The sequence below is a fragment of the Podarcis bocagei genome, assembly GCF_964188305.1.
Source record: "Podarcis bocagei genome assembly, chromosome: W".
In the NCBI taxonomy this organism is placed as follows: Eukaryota; Metazoa; Chordata; class Lepidosauria; order Squamata; family Lacertidae; genus Podarcis; species Podarcis bocagei.
In genome coordinates, this window is record NC_138131.1 from 90,384,486 (window position 1) to 90,405,099 (window position 20,614).

Consider the following 20,614-nt stretch of genomic DNA (forward strand, 5'->3'; position numbering starts at 1 on the left):
AAAAGTCCTCGCTATGCCCATGCTAAGACCATGTTCCCCATTCCTTTGCCTTCATATGATATAGTATTCATTGATTTTTTTGGTTCCATTTTTTCGTTTTATTTGCAGCATTTGTATTCTAACCTTCCCCCATTCCCAGGAGCTCAGAGAGGGGTGTTTGCACAGGCTGCTTGGGCAACAATGACCACATCCCAGTTAAAATGAAACAAAAAGTCCAGAAAGCATAAAAAAATGAACCTCAAAGCAAAAGAGAATGTTTCTCAATATGAACAGAGGGATGGAGAGGAAATTCAGTTCCCTTAACATGAAACTGACCCAATTCACCCTTCCTTAAACAAGAGGCACACTGAAACGCAGCTTTCTTTTGAAATTTGCACTTCTTGGAATTTTGCCACATGGTTCTCCAACAAAAAACAATGTGGACATACTGTCAGGGAACTGACATCGGAGCAGAGGGGAGAGGCGAGGCTCCCGGACTCTGCAGGAGAGGGGACAAGTAAGGGAAGAGAGAGAACGTCATCTGGGGAAGGAAGTCCAGGTGACACCAGGAAGAAGGGAGAGGCAGAGAGCAGCTCGGACGTGAGGCTCCGAGACTCTTCCAGTGAAGTCAGTGAGGAGGGTGGAGGACCACCACTCGGCACGCCCACTCTGCGCAGAAGGCTTCCGCGCAGAGAGGCGAGGCGAAGGTTGTCCGTTAAGGAATTCTTTTTTAAAAAAAAATAAAATATTTATTGCAATTTTTTAAACAACGAACAAACCACCAAACATATAAAATACCATCACCATACAGACAGAAAAAGTCAAAGCAAAGTTAAGAAATAAACAAAGAATAAAAGAAGAATACATATAAAACACAGTTGTTCATAAGTCATATTTTCATAATCTTTGGACTTCCCCGCATCTCCCTTCCCTGCGTTCTCAGTCACATAGTTATAGACAGCAATTTATTACCTTATTTCAATTCTTATTTTGTAAATCTCGGATATTATGTCCCAACTTTTAAATAACTTTATCGTAAATTAAACTGCTTGATTTAAACATAATATTGCTTCAAATTTCATCATTTCCTTAAACCTCACTTATTCTCATATATTTTACAACAAAGTTTCTGCTGCCGTGTTACTTTCAATCGTGCATTCTCCTAACATTCATACAGTTTGTAGTGTTTTTGTAAATAGTCTTTAAATTTTTTCCAATCCTCTTCCACCGTCTCTTCTCCCAGGTCCCGGATTCTGCCAGTCATTTCAGCCAGTTCCATGTAGTCTATCAGTTGCGTCTGCCATTCTTCCAGTGTGGGTAAATCTTGGGTCTTCCGGTGCTTTGCAATGAGTATTCTTGCTGCTGTTGTTGCATACATAAAAAAGGTTCTATCTTTCTTTAACACCCCTTGGCCGACAATGCCCAAAAGGAAGGCCTCTGGTTTCTTAAGGAAGGTATACTTAAATACCTTTTTTAACTCATTATAGATCATTTCCCAGAAAGCCTTTACTTCCGGTCGGCGCCAGCGTTAATGGCGGTCCTCTTTCCGAGCTCCGGAGGAGGACTGCTCCACGAGTTCGGGTCTGACCCGCTACGGCAAGTGGGGGACCCCTAAAATCACAGGCGCGGATGCCTGTGAACAAGGAGACTCGGTGGGCACCAGAAGCGCCCCCCTTTACTGCCTTTTTAAAGGCTCCGGAACGGCATCGGGAGAGCGCGGTGCTGAGAGTCGCTACCCAGCCCGCAGAGTGAAGCCGCGTCGCCATTGACGGAGAGCGCCGATTCCTTCCTGCAAATTGAATTCGGATTGAAAACCCCGTGAGTAGGATTGAATGACTATCGGGAACTTTTAAATTTAAATTGGAAATTTGGCCGGAAACGGGGGAGGTTAAAATCAAGGAAGTCTGCCTTCCCCCGACTGCATGACAGATGAAGCAACGAAAAACAAAGAGCTGCATCTGAAGGGAAATAACAATAGGACTATTTAAGCCTGGCATTTGGATATAAATCTCCTCTCTAGCAGGCAGGGGCAGAGGGGAGGGAAAGTAACCTCATTAACCTGCATGATTTTTGAAAGAGAAAAACTTTCCGCTGCCTCAATCCCCTGAGACGGACTGTCAAAATAAGATACCAGGACAGTGAAAAGATTTTAGAAACTTGTTACAAGGCTACATAGTTGAGGACTTAACTGATACAAAGTTTTGGGGTTTTGCTGCTACAATATACCAGACTGGACTGTGTTGACAGAGAAACTACATAGAAAAAGTGTTGCAGCATTTATATTGAAGTTTCCTGGTTTCTTTGTTCTATATTCTTTGTTTCCTTCACTTGGACATTATGTTTTGCCCCCTCTAGAGGGCTGAGAAGTAACAGTTGCAGAATAACAGATTAAGACAGTGGGATTTTCCATTTGGAAATTGTTCCTGTGAGAACGTCCTTGGGACATGAGTGGCCCAGCAGAGGAGATAACTACGAGAGCTAAAGCAAAACAGCAGCAACAGCAACAGAAGAAAAGAGGCTCAATATCAAGTTTAACACCGACAGGTGCAGCTGGGCAGGAAAAAGTGACGGCTGTCTCCATGGAGTCAATGACACAGGCGTTACTCAAGATAAATCAATCCCTGGAAGCTTTGACACAGCAGAGTACAGAAAATTCACAAAAACTAACAGAATTAACAGCAAGGCTGGATTTGAATACGAAAAGTGTGCTATCCAACACAGAATCTATAAATAAACTGATTGAAGAAAACTCGGCAACACGTAAAATCGCAGAGGATGCCAGAAAGATTGCTGAGGAGACACAGGAAAAATTAGAACCGTTTTCTAAAAAAGTGTATGAACATGATGCGGCCTTGTCTTTGATGGAATTACAGAGAAAGGAGAGAAATTTGAAATTAAGACTAATTCCTGAAAGTGAAGGAGACAGCCTTGTGGAGTTCCTTACACAAGAGTTTTCTGACTTTTGGCAGGAAGAATTGGAGGAAGAAGAATTTAAGATAATAAAAGCATTTAGACTGGGCAGGAGACAAAACAGAAAGACTCTGGGGGATTGCCTGATTACTTTCAGATCCAAGGAAGAAAGAGACAAAATACTGAAACTACATTACCAAAAGGACTTGGAAATTGGAAATTCTCATATACAGATTTTTAAGGACATCCCTAAATATATTTTGGAGGTGAGAACCTTCTATAAAGATCTGGTCTACCTGCTGAAAAAGAACAACATACTCTTCAGGTGGGAGTTTCCACAAGGACTGTCCTTTAACTACAAGGGAAAGAAGGTGAAAATAAAAACAATTCAAGACAAAGAGAAATTCTTGGAGAGAAACCACGAGGATCTGCAGAAGGGAACGGTAGACCCAATCTCAGAGCAAAAAAGAGTAGTGGACATTCTGAATCTATCATTTGGGCTTAAACCACCACCATCAGAGGAAGAGCAACAACTTGGAGCGGTAGGAGGAGTAAGTGACAAATAACAAGATGGCCCTGCAATTCCTTAGTTGGAATTGTAATGGGCTGAACATGCCCACGAAAAGACGCCAAGTTTTTCATATTTTGAAAAGAGAACAATTGGATTTGATCTGTTTACAAGAAACCCATGTGACCAGGGTACACAGAAAACTACTTATAAATAAAAGATTAGGACAAGAATTCATCTCATCGGACAAAGTTAAGAAAAGAGGAGTGGTGATTTATGCAAAAGAGAAATTGGCCCCAAAAATGATGTTTAAAGATGAACAAGGAAGATACCTGGCAGTGGAAATACAAGTACAAGGAGAAAAATTGTTAATAGTTGGAATCTATGCACCAAATGAAGGGAAGGCGGAATTCTTCAAGAAGTTGCATGAAACTCTGATGGATTATTTGGACTATAACGTAGTAATTATGGGAGATATGAATGGTGTGGTTTCTACAAATATGGACAAGGCACAAAGACTGACAATCTCCAAGGAAGGGAGACTTCCGAAGACCTTCTTTGAAATGACTGAAAATATGGAGTTAATAGATATTTGGAGAACAAGGAACCCTCTCGAGAGAGAGAGGGAACTTTTTTCTCTCAAGCAATGATGACCTGGACCAGAATCGACCAAATTTGGATTACTAGTGGGATGGCTCCAAAGATTAAAAAAATAGAAATCTGCCCAAAGACTTGCTCCGACCATAACGCCGTGAAGATGGAGATGAAACTTACAACAACTGGTCAATTCAGATGGAGGATGAATGACACCCTGTTTCGAGACGAGGAGATCCACAGAAAGGCCCAAAAAACCTTAAAGGACTATTTTGAAATAAATTTAAAGGCCGATGTAGAAAAAAGAGTGATCTGGGACGCAAGCAAAGCTGTGATGCGAGGATTTTTGATTCAACAAAATTCAATAAAAAAGAGAAAGCAAAATGAGAAGAAGGAAAAGATTTTGGAAAAGATAAAAGAAGGAGAGAAAAGATTAAGATCAAAACCAAAGTGTGATGGGATGATTAGCTGCTTGTGCGTAAAATCGTGCTCCCTCAGAGTTTGTGCCACTCCACAAACCTCTGTGTGTGACAGAGCTCCTCAAACATGTCTGCCCTAGTCACTCATAGATTCCGACAGTGGTTGCTTTCGGAATCGTCTCCAGCATAAGAGCTCCTTAACGGAAACCCGCCTTCTGGACTCACGGCGTGACAGTTTCCGGCGAGGCGTGGGTCTCCCTATGGGAGCCTCGGATACCTCCCCACTGTTCTCGCTGGAAGCGTCTCTGAGCCCTCCCTCCTGCTCGCATTCCCTCAGAGAACCACTCCTCCCCCTGCTGGTTCCTGCTTCAGCTGTTGAGTCTCTTCCTTCCTCCCTGAGCCCCTCCACCACCTGTCCCTCCGATGGCAGTTCCCTGACATCCACCTCCCCTCCAGGGCCCCCCTCACCCCCTCCCATTTCCTCTCCTCTGGGAGGTGAAGAGGTAAAACCCCGAAAAGAATCTTCTTCATCTTCAGACGTCTCGAACAATTCCCTCCATCGATCGCCGTCCTGGCTCGCTGACTCCTCCTCCTCCTCGGAATTTGCGAACCCCTCCAACTCCTCTTCTTCGTCGGTGGTGGCAAAGTATTCCCTCCGGAACCTCGCTACAGGCTGAGGTTTACGTGGGAACCTCTGATGAAAAGTTTCTATTAAAACTTCGTCATTGACATCCTCTGCCCTAACCCAGGTGTTTTCCGACTCCGGTTCCCCTTCCCACATTACCAAATACTCTACGTGATCTCCCTTCCACCTGGAATCGAGGATCTCCGCTACATTGTAGCTTTGTTCCCTTTCCTCCATTGCTGGTCCCCGAGTGACCCTCCCTTCTCTGTCCCCTTTATACAGTGACAGCAATGACCTGTGGAAAACTGGGTGCAGCTTCATGTGGTTCGGTAACCGGAGTCTGAAAGCCACTGGATTGACCTGTTGTGTGATTTCAAATGGACCCAGTCTTTTGGGTCTTAACTTCTTACAACCCCCTTTGAAGGGTAACCCTTGGGTTGACAGCCACACTTGGTCCCCCACCCTAATGGTTTCACCTTCTCTCCTGTGTTTGTCTGCCTGCTTCTTATATTCCTCCTTGGCCCTGTCTAAGTTAAGTTGGAGCTGGCGATGGATAGCTTCCATTTCTTCTACGAACTGTTCGGCAGCTGGAACGCTCCATCTCTCCCCTTCCCCCCCTGGGAAAGCCCTGGGATGGCACCCGTAATTTGCCAAAAAGGGGCTCATCCCCGTGGACACGTTCTCCGCATTGTTGTATGCAAATTCCGCCAATGCCAACTTCTCCACCCAATCATTCTCTCTGTCATTGACGTAACACCTCAAATATTGTTGGAGGATGCCATTGGCTCTTTCCGCCTGCCCATTGGTTTCAGGATGCCGGGCAGTCGAGAAATTTACCTCTACATGTAGTAAGCTCATGAGCTTCCTCCAGAACCTGGAAGTAAATTGTTTTCCCCGGTCTGAAACCACCCTCAAGGGGGCGCCATGCAACCTAAACACATTTTCTACAAACAATTTAGCGGTTTCTTCTGCCGTGACCGCATGCGAGCAGGCTATAAAGTGTGCCATTTTGGTTAACAGGTCTACCACAACCATGATGGCTGTTTTCCCCCTGGACCTTGGCAGATCAGTCATGAAATCTATAGCCACTGCTTCCCAAGGTCTTTCTGGTGTGGGTAGAGGTTCTAATAACCCTGCCGGCGCCCGCCTTTCCCCTTTGGCTCGCTGGCATTGGTCACAACTCCTCACATACTCCCGCACGTCTTCCCTGACCTTAGGCCACCAAAATTCCCTGGTCACCAGCCACATGGTTCTGTGTTGCCCAAAATGCCCCGCTGTGGGGCTATCGTGCAGCTGCTTGAGTACCTTCCCCCTCAACTCTCCTTCAGGTATATATAACGCTCCCTTGTAGTACAACGCCCCGTTTCTCTCCTCAAAACCTCCGGGTTTATCTCCCTCCCTCCTGAGTCCCCTGAGTTTGTCCTGTGCGTATTCATCGTTCTCCGTTCCCTCTACCAGTTCTCTTTGCCCCACCAATGCCGCCCCACACACCCAGCGGTCCTCTGGAATGACATGTCTCTCTTCGGGTGCTCCCTCCCCCTCCAAATATTCAGGTTTACGTGAGAGAGTGTCCGCCCTAACGTTCTCTGGGCCTGGCACATAACAAATCTCAAAGTTAAATCTGGAGAACTCCTGGGCCCATCTCAACTGCCGTTGGTTGAGCACTCGTGCCGTTCTCCAATACTCTAGGTTCTTGTGGTCAGTGCACACTTGCACCTTATGTTGTGCGCCAATTAGCAGATGCCTCCATCTCCGAAAAGCCTCATGGATAGCAAGAAGTTCTCGATCGTACACCGTGTAGTTCCTCTCGGATTTGTTCAGTTTTCGTGAAAAAAACGCACACGGTCTCCACTCTGACTCCTCCCCCCCTGGCTGCAGGAGAAGCACCGCCCCAATGGCTCGGTCTGATGCGTCTGTTTCGACTCTCATCTTTTTTTGTAAATCCACATGCAGAAGTTGTTCTTCAGAGGCGAAGGCCCTTTTTAGCTCCTCAAAAGCTCGCTCCGCCTCCTCAGTCCAAACAAATTTCTTCTTACTGCTGAGACAGTCCGTTATGGGCGCCGTCAGGTGGGCAAAGTTTCGGATGAACTTACGGTAAAAGTTCCCAAACCCTAGGAACCTCTGCACATCCTTCTTTGTTTTGGGAGTTTTCCATTCCAGCACTGCCTGGACCTTGCCGGGATCCATAGCTAATCCCTTGTCTGACAGGCGGTACCCCAGGAACTCCACCTCCTTGGTATGAAACTGACACTTCTCCAGTTTCACCCACAGCCGGTTGTCTAGCAGCCTGCGCAACACTTCTCTGACGTCTCTCACATGCTGCTCCTCATTCTCAGAATACACCAACACGTCATCCAGGAAGGCCACACAATTCTTGTAAAGCAAAGGCCCTAGTACGTGGTTCATCAGCGATTGAAAGCATGCTGAGCCTGCTTGTAATCCAAAAGGCATAACGAGATATTCAAATGCCCCCAAAGGGGTGAACATGGTGGTTTTCCATTCATCCCCTTTCCTTATACGTATCAGATTGTACGCCCCCCTTAGGTCCAGCTTGGTAAAAATCTTTCCCTTCCGCACCCTGTTCAAAATGTCATCTATTCTAGGCATGGGAAAGGCCAATGGTTCTGACACTGCGTTTAAGGCCCTGAAATCACACACAAGTCTCGGCTTGTCCGTGTTTTTTTTATCCACAAAAAAACACGGGACTACCTCCCACTGCCCTTGACTCTCTGATGAAACCCCTCTTCAGGTTCTTGTCAATGAATTCTCGTAACTCCTGCATTTCTCTGTCTGACATGGCATACAACTTGCCGGCGGGGAGCTGCGCCCCAGGCAGTAAATTGATTTGACAATCAAAGGGTCTATGTGGGGGTAGTTGGTCAGCTTCCCTCTCGCTGAACACATCGCTGAGATCTGCGTATTGTCGTGGTACCTTCACCTTCTCCGTTACTTCCGTCCCTGCTAGGGTGGCTTGGGCTCCTGCTGAACCCTTTCCCTCCCTGCAGTGTTCTAAGCAATGTGCAGAACCAAAGGAAACCACTCTCTGATGCCAGCCCACCAGTGGATCATGTAACGCCAGCCAGCTCATCCCCAAAATAATGGGAGCCCCTCCCAAAGTGGCCACATTAAACGCTATCAGTTCCGTGTGCCTTGCCACCTTCATTGTCATTGGGACGGTCTGCAAGCTGACTTCCCCTCCCAACAGCTCCCTGCCATCAATCGTGGTCACCTGTAGGGGGTTGCTTAAAGGGATCGTCTGTATCTGGTGTTCAGCTGCAAACTCCTTGCTCATGAAATTGCAGGAGCTGCCTGAGTCCAACAGCGCCTTAATCTTCAGAGGGTACCCGTTTTGCAACTCTAGTGACACCTCTATCACTAGGGCAGGTTTAGGAGATTCTGGCGTGGGCACTTTCACTGCTCTTTGGCCTGGCTGCTGTGCCTCGACGGTGGCAACCAGGCGTTGGCTTTTACTTGCTCCGATATCTCTTCCACTCCTCCCTCAACAGCTCCCACCATTCCTTGCCATTCCTTCCTCTGGGGGCAGACTCTGGCAAAGTGACCTGGCTGTTGGCAGAGATAGCATTTCCGGGCGCCTTTTCCCTCCTTCCTACCCCCTTCGCTGGGCTTTGAAACTGCGCGCGCGCGCGCTGTTCCGATTTCCATCGGCTCTGCCGGCGGGAAAGCTGGCTCAGGAATGTCTGGAATGCGGAACTCCTTCCAACGTTCCCCTTTACCTTCCCGCCTCTCCAAGGCTCTTGCCTCCTGGCGCGCTCCTATGGTCAGCGCAGATTTGGTCAGCTGATCCATAGACACCGCCCTGGGGCTCCGGGACAGTTCGTCTTTCACAGCCGAAGAAAGACCTTCTTCAAATAGCATCTGAATGGGTGCCGCCGACAAATCCCACCCCAATCTGTGAACCAGCATGGTAAACTCAGTCCAGTACTCACGGACAGATCGGCTTCCCTGCTTGCAAGCCATTAGCTGTCTGCGCACCACCCCTTCCTCAATATCGCTGGAAAACATGATATCCATTGCACGAAAGAACTTCATAGTGTCCTTTAGGACGTCATTGTGCGTTGCCATCAGGGGTCTAACCCAGTCCCTCGCCCCCTTCTCAAGATGCCCAATCACGAACGCAACTCGCGATTCCTCATCAGGGAACTCATCAAACTGCACATTAAGGGCATATTGCATCTCTGTCCTAAAGGCATGGTAGTCCTTGGGGTCCCCCCCCAAACTTCTGCACCAATCCTGGTACCTTTCTGGGGAACTGGGTGGCTCTCCCCTTCTTGTCTGCATCCTGAGCCCTTCTCTCCTCAAGCCTAGCCGTCTGCAGCGCCAATTGGATTTCCAACGCTCGGTACCTATCTTCCAAGCTTGGACCCGCTCCAACTCCTGCCTCTCCGGCTCCGGCTGGGTCGCTCATGATGCCTTCTCCTGCACAGGCAGCGTACAGAGACTGTCGGAATGCTGTGATGGGATGATTAGCTGCTTGTGCGTAAAATCGTGCTCCCTCAGAGTTTGTGCCACTCCACAAACCTCTGTGTGTGACAGAGCTCCTCAAACATGTCTGCCCTAGTCACTCATAGATTCCGACAGTGGTTGCTTTCGGAATCGTCTCCAGCATAAGAGCTCCTTAACGGAAACCCGCCTTCTGGACTCACGGCGTGACAGTTTCCGGCGAGGCGTGGGTCTCCCTATGGGAGCCTCGGATACCTCCCCACTGTTCTCGCTGGAAGCGTCTCTGAGCCCTCCCTCCTGCTCGCATTCCCTCAGAGAACCACTCCTCCCCCTGCTGGTTCCTGCTTCAGCTGTTGAGTCTCTTCCTTCCTCCCTGAGCCCCTCCACCACCTGTCCCTCCGATGGCAGTTCCCTGACACAAAGTCCCAGGAGATTTTGAGAGAGATCAAGCTATATCAAACACAATATATGGAATTGATGAATCAAGAGATTGAGTGGAAGATAAAGCAAATGAGACAAAAGACATTTGAATCGGCAGATAAATGTGGTAAACTTCTCGCCTGGCAATTGAAGAAGAGACAGAAACTAAATACAGTTACAAATCTAGAAGTGGATGGAAAGAATATATCCAAACCCAACGAGATTAGAAATTGTTTCCTGAGTTATTTTAAAAAGTTATATTCACAAGGATCACAGAATGAAGAGGACATAGATGAATTCCTTAAAAAATATGGATTACAAAAAATCTCTCATCAAAGTAAGGTGGATCTAAATCAGAGAATAACAGAACAAGAGATAGAGGGTGCCATTCAGAACATGCAATTGGGTAAATCTCCAGGACCAGATGGACTGACTTCCAGATACTACAAAGCTTTGAAGGAGTGGTTGGTGCAACCGCTAAAGGAAGTCTGTAATGAGATTTTAGAGGGGAAAAGGGCGCCAGAATCGTGGAAAGAAGCGTATATTACGCTCATACCAAAGACAGAGACTGAAAAGACTCAACTTAAGAACTACCGCCCAATATCATTACTTAATGTGGATTACAAAATTTTTGCAGACATTTTGGCAAAAAGATTGAAAAGAGTGTTGATGGAGAAAATTCATAAGGACCAAGCAGGCTTTCTCCCTAAAAGGCATTTATCAGACAATGTGAGGAACATAATAGACATTTTGGAACTACTAGAGGTGAATATAAACACTAAAGCAGTTCTGATTTTTGTGGACGCGGAGAAAGCCTTTGACAATATCTCTTGGAGTTTTATGAAAAAGAATCTTCATGGGATGGGGGTAGGCCAAGGATTTGAGAATGGTATGGGTGCGATATATTCTGAACAAAAAGCTTGAGTGTAAAGTTGTTTAAAGTATCTCTGGAAGCACTTTCTAATCTCCACAGGATTCTGAATGTTTTTCCCTTCAATCTCTAAGTTGGTAACCGTATTTAGTTTTTGTCTCTTTTTCAGCTGCCATGCTAACAGCTTTCCACATTTATTTGCCGATTCAAATGATCTTTGTTTCATTAACTTGATTTTCCACTCCACTTCCTGATTTATCAATTTAGAGTATTGTACTTGGTAGAGTTTAGTTTCTCTCAGAATCTCCTTTGACTTCGGTTTCGATCTTAACTTTTTCTCGCATTCCCTAATTTTCTCCAAAATCTTTTCCTTTTTCTCGTTCTGTGCTCTTTTCTTTATGGTGTTCTGTTGTATCAGAAACCCCCTCATTACAGCTTTACTTGCGTCCCAGATTACTCTTTTTTCCACCGTGGTGTTCAAATTTATTTCAAAATAGCCCTTCAAAGCTTTTTGGGCCTTTTTGATAATCTCCTGATCTCTGAGCAGGGTGTCATTCATCTTCCATCTAAAGGAGCCGGTTGTAGTTAGTCTCATATCCATCTTTACTGCGTTATGGTCGGAGCAAGTCTTTGGGCAGATTTCCACTTTTCTGATCTTGGGTGCCAGACCTCTAGTTATCCAGATTTGGTCGATTCTTGTCCATGTCAGTTGGGCTTCAGAAAAGAATGTTCGTTCTCTTCCTAGGGGTTTTTTTTGTCCTCCAGATATCAATCAAGTCCATATTGTCAGTCAGTTCAAAAAAAGTTTTAGGTGGTCTGCCATCTTTTGTCAAGCTTTGGCCATGTGACTTATCCATATTTGTAGACACCACCCCATTCATATCTCCCATCATAATGATGTTATTATAGTCCAGATAGTCCAGCATTGTCTCATGCAGCTTCTTATAAAATTCTGATTTCCCTTCGTTCGGTGCATAGATTCCCAGTATCAAGAACTTTTCACCCTGGGTTTGAATTTGCCAAAATTCTTCCTTGTTCATCTTTAAAAAGGAATTTTGGTGATAGGCTCTCCTTTGCATAAATCACCACTCCTCTCTTTTTGACTCGGTCTGATGAAATAAATTCTTGGCCTAATCTTTTGTTAATTAACACTTTTCTGTGGAGCCTAGTCACATGTGTTTCCTGTAGGCAAATAATGTCCAATTGTTCTTTCTTTAATATATGGAATATCCTTCTCCTTTTTTCCGGGGAATTTCCACCATTAATGTTCCAGCTAAGAAGTTGCAGAGACATCCTGGGCGAGTCTGTTATTCTGTAGAGGGTGGTGTTTCTTTCTTCTGTTCCTCAGATCCCAAAGGTGTAGGTGCAGGCGGTGGCGGTGACCAAGCCTCAGGCCCTGTAATCACTTTCTGAAGGTCTTCTCCGTAATCATGCAGGAACTTATCTTTATCCTCGGGTGTTTTAATTTTCACCTTCTTCCCTCTGAATGTGAAAGATAATCCTTGAGGAAATTCCCACCTGAAAAGGATTGAGTTACTTCTCAACAGTTTGGTTAGTTCTGTATAGGTGGTTCTTAGATCCAAAAGTTGTTTAGGGATATCTTTGTAAATTTCCGCTCTCCTTCCCTGGATTACAAGTGATTTTTCGTAATGTAAGCTTAGTATTTTATCCTTCTCTTCCTTAGATCTCAAAGTAATCAAACAGTCTCTGGGTCTGTCCTTCCTTGCTACTCTTCCAAGTCTGAAGGCACTAACGATTTTAAAGTCCTTATCTTCCTCCAAGTTCCAAAACTTGGAAAGTTCTTTTGTCAAATATTCCGTTAAATTCCCTTGTTCCAGTTCTAAAATTGATCTCAGCCTCAGATTATTTTCCCGACTGCGTAATTCAATCATAGACAGGTAGGCCTGATGTTCACCAATCTGTTTAGTCAGTGGTTTAACCTCCTCCTTCACTGCTTCCACTTTCTGGTTAACTTCCTCAGCCAATTTACGATTCTCTGTGGTAGCTTTACGATTCTCTGTAGTAGCTTCAAAAAGCTTCCCAATTGATTGTGCATGTAAGGTCACTTGTTCAGTTAATTTATTTAGGCTGGCAGTATTTTGGTCAATCTTTGCCGATTGTACATCCACTTTTTTGTCCAATGTTTCCAACTTCTCCAAGATTTTGTCTAGTACTGATTCGTTTCCTCCAGCTGCCATGCCTTCTGATAAAGTCAGCTCAGTTTCTAATTCTTGTGTTCCCAAAACAGTAGGAACAGATGATCTGCGCAACTGGGAAGTTAATGTTGATTGAGTTAATTGTTTAGCTTTAGCTTTGGCCGATCTTGTTTTCCCAGTGCCACTCATTCCACTCCTGTCTGCGTACCAAGGTCAGATTTAGTATGCTCCCATGGGAATCCACAAGCCCAGAGAGTAAACAAGTTAAAGGAAGAAAGAAGAGAAAAAACAAGTCCCAACCAGTTGTAAATCCAAAATCCACCAGGGGGAGTTCAAACAAATCTTGAGGAGAACAAAGGAAATTTTTCCAATAGTTGTTCCAAAGCTTAAAAGCTTAAAAAAGTTTTGCCAAAATCCAACAGTATCCAACCACTCATAAATTTCAAGAAAGACCTTCCGCTCTTCTTTATAGCCAGCAGAGTGAGTCCTTATTTAAACAAAGTTTCAGGAAAAGTGCCAGATAATAGTGTTTCAAAGTAGCTAGTCCAGTAACACTCAAAAGTAACAGTTCAGAGTAGCAAAAATCAAGTCCGCAAACTGACAGCTCTAATAGTTTGGCAGTCAAGTACCTGGGTTTCTTTAAATAATTTTGTAAATCCACAGGGAGAGGAAAAACTAAGTTCAAAGCAAAGCAGAAAAAAAGGTTAAAATCCCTTAGTACCTATAGCGACAGTTCAGGTCATGCACGAAATTGAAACTTTTAAATTCCTCTTCAAAGGCTTCAGATCAAAGTAATTCTTATGCTGGAGGAAATTTAGGAGACACCCACTCACGGATTCTGCTAGCGACTGAGCAGCAGCGCAAAGGGCTGCTCAGTCAGGGAAAGACACAACCACACCTAAGCGATTTGGAATGGCTGGAGATTTACACACAAGCAACCCCATTTCCCGTGACAGCAATCTGTGAGTCCTTTACGTTGCTTGTGTGCAAGAGGACCGGGGTACAGTCATGAGTCAAACCGGAGGAGCCGGCGCAGGAGAGGGGGCCAAAGGCGGACAGAGTCTGGAGGAGAGAAACCGAGACTTGGAGCAGCAACTGGCTCTACTAGCGGCGCGGCTGGATGAAAGGAGGACACATGACGCCCAGGGGAAGATTACCCCCATCGCAAGAAAGGTACGGGGACTTGTGCGGACTTTTGGGGGCAACCCCAGAGATTATAACGCTTTTAAGACTGAAGTGCAGTATGCGCTGGATCTGCAGCACGATGACTTTGCCGACGATGGGGGAAGAGTCGCTTTCGTGGTGGGGCACCTGCAGGGGAGGGCCAGAGATTGGGTCCGACCCTTAATGGCGGCGGAGAACGCGGCTTTGAAGGACCTGAGAAAGTTTTTTAGCGTGATGGATCACATGTTCGCGAGCGATGTTGAAGAGAGTGTGACTCGTAAAGAACTGATGGGGTGCAAACAAGGAAACCAGTCAGTGAGAGAGTACTGGTCGAGATTTGCTATGCTGATCCATAAACTTGGGTGGGATCTGAGTTCTCAACCAGTACAAATGTTATTTGAGGAGGGCTTATCCTCTTGGGTGAGAGACGAACTTTCCCGCTCACCCCGCCCGGAATCGATGGACCAGCTAACCAAGTTGGCGCTCGCTGTAGGAGTCCGACAAGAGACGCGCGCTCTGGAAAGGCGGGAAGGGAGAGCAGAGCGTTGGCATGACAACCGCATTCCAGACATGCCAGTGTCTACTGTGCCACCCGAGGAGCCAATGGAGATTGGAGAAGCGAGCGTGCGCGGGTTTTCAAACTCCAGCGAGGTGCGTAAGAAGGAGGGGAAAACCAGTAAGAGGTGTTTCCTATGCCAGCAGCCGGGACATTTTGCCAGAGTATGCCCTCAGAAGAAGGCGTGGCAAGGAATGGTGGGGGCAGTGGGGAGTGAGGAGGAAAAAAAAGAGGCGCCGGGAAACGGCCGTGCTTGGCTGCAGGAAGGAGGGCACAGCAGCCAGGCGAGCAACCAGTAGTAGTGCCCAAACCAGACCCCCCCCCCGAGCAGCCATCGCAATAGAGGTGGTGCTAGAACTCCCAAACGGACACCCCATCAAAGTGAAGGCGCTGCTGGATTCAGGCAGCTCTTGCAACTTCTTTAGCAAGGATTTTGCGCTAGAACACCAGCTACAGGTGGTGCCTCTAGAACATCCCCTGCAAGTAACCACGATAGATGGGAGAGAACTTTTGGGAGGGGAAGTGACCCACCAGACCCCGCCCATGAAAATGACAGTTTCCAGACACACTGAGACAATTGTCTTTCACGTAGCCACCTTAGCAGGACCACCTATCATACTGGGAATGAGTTGGCTGGCACTGCACGACCCAGTAGTAGGGTGGCACCAGCGGACAGTCACCTTTGGGTCAGCTCACTGCGTAGAGCATTGCCACGGAAGTGAAGGCCTGGGGATGGCAGTAGCCAGGGTGGCAGGGATGGCAGTAGGGGAAAAAGGGAAGATACCACCTCAGTATGCGGACTTGGAAGAAGTCTTCAGCGAGAAGGAGGCGGATCGGCTACCCCCCCCACAGGCCCTTTGACTGCCAGATCAACTTGCTCCCAGACGCTCAGCTGCCAGTGGGCAAGCTGTACGCCATGTCAGATAGGGAGATGCAGGAATTGCGGAAGTTTATTGACAAGAACCTGAAGCGAGGGTTCATAAGGGAATCGAGGGCGGTGGGGGGTAGTCCAGTGTTCTTTGTGGACAAGCGAGACTCCCATGAGCCCAGGCTCGTAGTGGACTACCGTGGATTGAACAGGGTGTTGGAACCAGTGACCTTCCCAATGCCCAGAATTGATGACATTTTGGCCAGGGTAAGGAAGGGGAAGATTTTTACCAAGCTGGACCTTCGGGGGGCGTACAACTTGATAAGGATGAGGGAGGGGGATGAATGGAAAACCACCATGTTCACCCCTCTGGGAGCCTTTGAGTACTTAGTTATGCCCTTTGGATTACAATCGGGATCGAGCACCTTTCAAGCTTTCATGCACCACGTGCTGGGGTCCCTGCTGTACAAGAATTGTGTAGCCTTCCTGGACGACGTCCTAATCTACTCAGAGAACGAGGAGCAGCATGTAAAAGACGTCAGGGAAGTGCTGAAGAGACTGCAGGAGCACCAGCTGTGGGTCAAATTGGAGAAGTGCCAATTCCACGCTCGAGAGGTGGAGTTCCTTGGCTATCGGTTGTCAGACAAGGGCTTGGCCATGGACCCGGGGAAGGTGCAGGCCGTTCTAGAATGGAAGCCTCCCAAGAACAGGAAGGACGTGCAGAGGTTCTTGGGGTTTGCAAATTTCTACAGGAAGTTCATCAAGAACTTCGCCCATCTAACGGCACCCATAACGGATTGTCTCAGCAGTAAGAAGAAGTTCGAATGGACAGAAGAGGCCCAGCGTTCCTTTGAAAAGCTTAAGAGGGCTTTCGCGTCGGAAGAGCAGCTCCTACATGTGGATCTGCGGAAGCCGATGAGGCTAGAGACGGACGCGCCAGACAGAGCTGTGGGGGGCATATTGCTCCAGCAGGAAAATGGGGAACAGTGGAAGCCGTGTGCCCTCTTTTCCAGGAAGCTGAACAAGTCAGAGCAAAACTATACAGTGTACGATCGGGAACTGCTGGCAATTCACGAGGCCTTTCGACGATGGAGACATTTTCTCATAGGCGCACAGCACAAAGTCCAGGTGTGTACTGACCACAAGAACCTGGAATATTGGAGAACGGCGAGAGTGCTGAACCAACGACAGGTGCGGTGGGCACAGGAGTTTTCCAAGTTTAATTTTGAGATTAGGTACGTGCCTGGGAAGGAAAATGTCAGAGCAGACGCCCTCTCCCGCAAGCCCGAATACGCAGAAGGGGAGGGAGGGCCAGAAGCACGTCATGTCATTCCCGAGGGCAGATGGGTGTGGGGGGGAGTGTTCGTCGGGAGGCAAGAGCTGGCCGGGTTGACGAGGGATGATCAATATGCACAAACCAAAATCCGAGAAATTGGTATCACTGGGGAAACTCAGGGGGGGGGGGGTTCGAAGTAAAGGACGGGGCACTGTACTATAAGGGTGCATTGTACATACCTGAGGGGGATTTGAGGAGCAGAATACTCAAACAACTGCATGACAACCCCACGGCAGGACATTTTGGACAACATAAGACAATGCTACTGGTCACCAGGCAGTTTTGGTGGCCACGGGTGAGGGAAGATGTGAAGGAGTATGTACGTGGGTGCCAGTGCTGCCAGAGAGCGAAGGGGGAGAGGACAGCACCTGCAGGGTTACTGGAACCCTTACCCACACCAGAGAGGCCATGGGAGGTGGTATCAATTGACTTTATGACGGACTTACCCAAAGCCAGGGGGAAAACGGCAGTAATGGTGGTAGTTGACTTGATGACCAAAATGTGCCATTTTATTGCGTGCTCGCATGCGGTGACTGCAGAAGAAACAGCAAAGCTGTTTGTAGAGCATGTTTTCAGGTTGCATGGCGCCCCCTTGAGGATTTTATCCGATAGAGGCCGGCAATTCACGTCCAGATTCTGGAGGAAGCTCATGAGTCTGCTGGACGTCGAGGTTGGGTTCTCAACTGCCAGACATCCAGAAACCAATGGACAAGCAGAGAGAGCTAACAGCATACTTCAACAATATCTACGCTGCTACGTCAGCGAGAGGGAGAAGGATTGGGTGGACAAATTAGCGCTGGCTGAGTTTGCATACAATAACGCAGAACATGTGTCCACAGGGATGAGTCCGTTTATGGCGAATTACGGGGTGTCACCCCAGGGCTTTCCCCGGGGAAGGGGAGGGAAGTTGGAGTGTTCCCGCAGCTGAAAAATTTGTGGAAGAAATGGAGGCTTTACACCAACAGCTTAAGTTAAACCTGGAAAGGGCCAAGGAAGAGTACAAGAGGCAGGCAGACAAGCACCACAGAGAGGGAGAAACCATAAGAGTGGGGGACCAGGTGTGGTTGTCTACCAAAGGGTTGCCGTTCAAAGGAGGGTGCAAGAAGCTAAGGCCAAAGAAACTGGGACCGTTCGAAGTAGCGCAGCAAGTTAATCCAGTGGCCTTTAGGCTCAAATTGCCATCTCACATGAAACTGCACCCCATGTTCCACAGGTCCTTACTCTCACCGTTCAGGGAGGGGAGGGAATTTCTGGGTCAGCAAAGTGAAACACCCTTGCATCCACAGATGGAGGAAAGGGAATTCAGTGGCCATGCAGCTGAAATTCTTGATTCCAGGTGGAGAGGGGGACGAGTGGAATATTTGGTGGCGTGGGAGGGGGAGCCAGAAGCGGAAAACGCATGGGTCCCAGCAGAAGAGATTAGGGATGAGTATCTGCAGGAGGAGTTTCATAGCAGGTATCCGGGAAAGCCCAAACCACCAGAGAGGTTCTGGGGGGAGCAATTTGGCACCACCGATGAAGAGGAAGAGTTTGAGGGTTTTCCCGCCTCCGAAGAGGAGGAAGGGGAATTGTCCGAAGAAGAATCCGACTGGGGAGATAGGGGAGAGAGAAGAGACAGCAGCAAATGGAGAGGGGTGTTTGAATCATCAGATGGAGGGGAGAGTTCCTTCCGGGGGTTTCCTGCATCACCGTCCGAGGAAAGGACGGGGGGGTTGGAGGGCCCTGGGAGGGAGGTGGATGTCAGGGAACTGACATCGGAGCAGAGGGGAGAGGCGAGGCTCCCGGACTCTGCAGGAGAGGGGAAGAGTAAGGGAAGAGAGAGAACGTCATCTGGGGAAGGAAGTTCAGGTGACACCAGGAAGAAGGGAGAGGCAGAGAGCAGCTCGGAGGCGAGGCTCCGAGACTCTTCCAGTGAAGTCAGTGAGGAGGGTGGAGGACCACCACTCGGCACGCCCACTCTGCGCAGAAGGCTTCCGCGCAGAGAGGCAAGGCGAAGGTTGTCCGTTAAGGAATTCTTATGCTGGAGGAAATTTAGGAGACACTCACTCACGGATTCTGCTAGCGACTGAGCAGCAGCACAAAGGGCTGCTCAGTCAGAAAAAGACACAACCACACCTAAGCAGTTTGGAACGGCTGGAGATTTACACACAAGCAACCCCATTTCCCGTGACACATACGTTAGGGAAAAGTGTGCATCAAAAATACATATATTTGTGGCAATAACAAACAGAAATGTGTTATTTTGGGGAAAATTGCTTGGAAAGAAATTAGGGGAAATGAGAACTAAAATTGTGTGTGTGTGTGTGTGTGTTTATTGGCTTATATAAACAAGAATAACATTATACAAGTTTTCTCATGTCATTAGTATGTCACAAAAATAGCATAATAATTGTGGAAAAATATCTGCAACATATGTTTCATTATTAGTGATCAGTGTATAAGTTCTTGGTTTATGAACTGGTTTAAACAATTAGGAAGAAGAAGAAGAAGAAAAAGAAAAAAGAGGGAGAGGGGTGGGGTCGGGTGGTTATGCTTCTCTTATTCTACTTACCGCATTTTTCGCTCTATAAGACACACTTTTCCCTTCCTAAAAAGTAAGGGGAAATGTGTGTGCGTCTTATGGAGCGAATGCAGGCGGGAGGCTCTGCTCAGTGCTCCCTTTTATTAGCCGTGTGGAGCTTGTGTGCGGCTCTTGGCTTTTCCCCAGGGAAAGAGCGCTTCACAGGCTCTTTAAAGGGAGCACAGGTCTTGGGGGAGCCTTAGCCATGCGCAAGTTCTCCCGGGCAACAGAAGCCTTCATCCCGCTGCCGGGGGCTGCGTGTGGCTATCCCAGAAGCCAGGACAGCAAGCGGGATCACTGCGATCTCGCTTGCTGTCCTGGCTTCTGGGATTCAGAATATTTTTTTTCTTGTTTCCTCCTCCAAAAACTAGGTGCGTTTTATGGTCTGGTGCGTCTTATAGAGCAAAAAATATGGTAGTGTGTGTGAGGGGTTGTGTCAGCATTACTTGTATGAGTTCTTTTACTATTCACTTGTATGGGGAATTATACTTAAAATTATATAGAACACAATAACTATACAGTGGTACCTCGGGTTACATACGCTTCAGGTTACAGACTCTGTTAACCCGGAAGTAGTACCTCGGGTTAAGAACTTTGCTTCAGGATGAGAACAGAAATTGCACGGCGGCAGTGGGAGGCCCCTTTAGCTAAAGTGGTGCCTCAGGTTAAGAACAGTTTCCGGTTAAGAATGGACCTCCGGAATGAATTAAGTTCTTAACCCGAGGTACCACTGTATATGAAAATGAAAAATGGATATGTAGGTCAACATTTAATTACCCTAGAATCATTTTATCCAATTCATCCGAGCAGAAGCAACAACCACTGGACAGATGATCTTAGGATTCAACATGCTAATTTCCAGCAGTGTTCTCAAACTTGCAATTGCCAGTAGTGTGGCACCTCTGTTTTTGGTTCAATAGAACAATTTAAACATTGTATATTTGTCTATTAAGGGTTTTTCCCCAAAGCTAAGTACAACAAAATAAAATACAGATACAGAAGTATGCAAAGGAACACAAATGAAACACAAAAATTTCCTTTGCTGGGGGCAGCATGGAAGAAAAAGAAAAATTGATGTCCTCAGAAGGCATGTAAAAGGTGAGTTCAGGTAAGTGCATCAGTTAGACAAGCCATAGGTTCTGAAAAACCATGGGTACAATTTAAAAAACCTACTTTTTTCTTACAAC

The 20,614-nt window shown here is 47.1% G+C and overlaps 1 long non-coding RNA gene across 1 annotated transcript in view; it reads left to right on the forward strand.

The window, feature by feature from the left end:
* Positions 1-20,614, forward strand: part of LOC308578349 — a 361,397-nt gene that overhangs the window by 105,305 nt on the left and 235,478 nt on the right. The window lies entirely within an intron of this gene.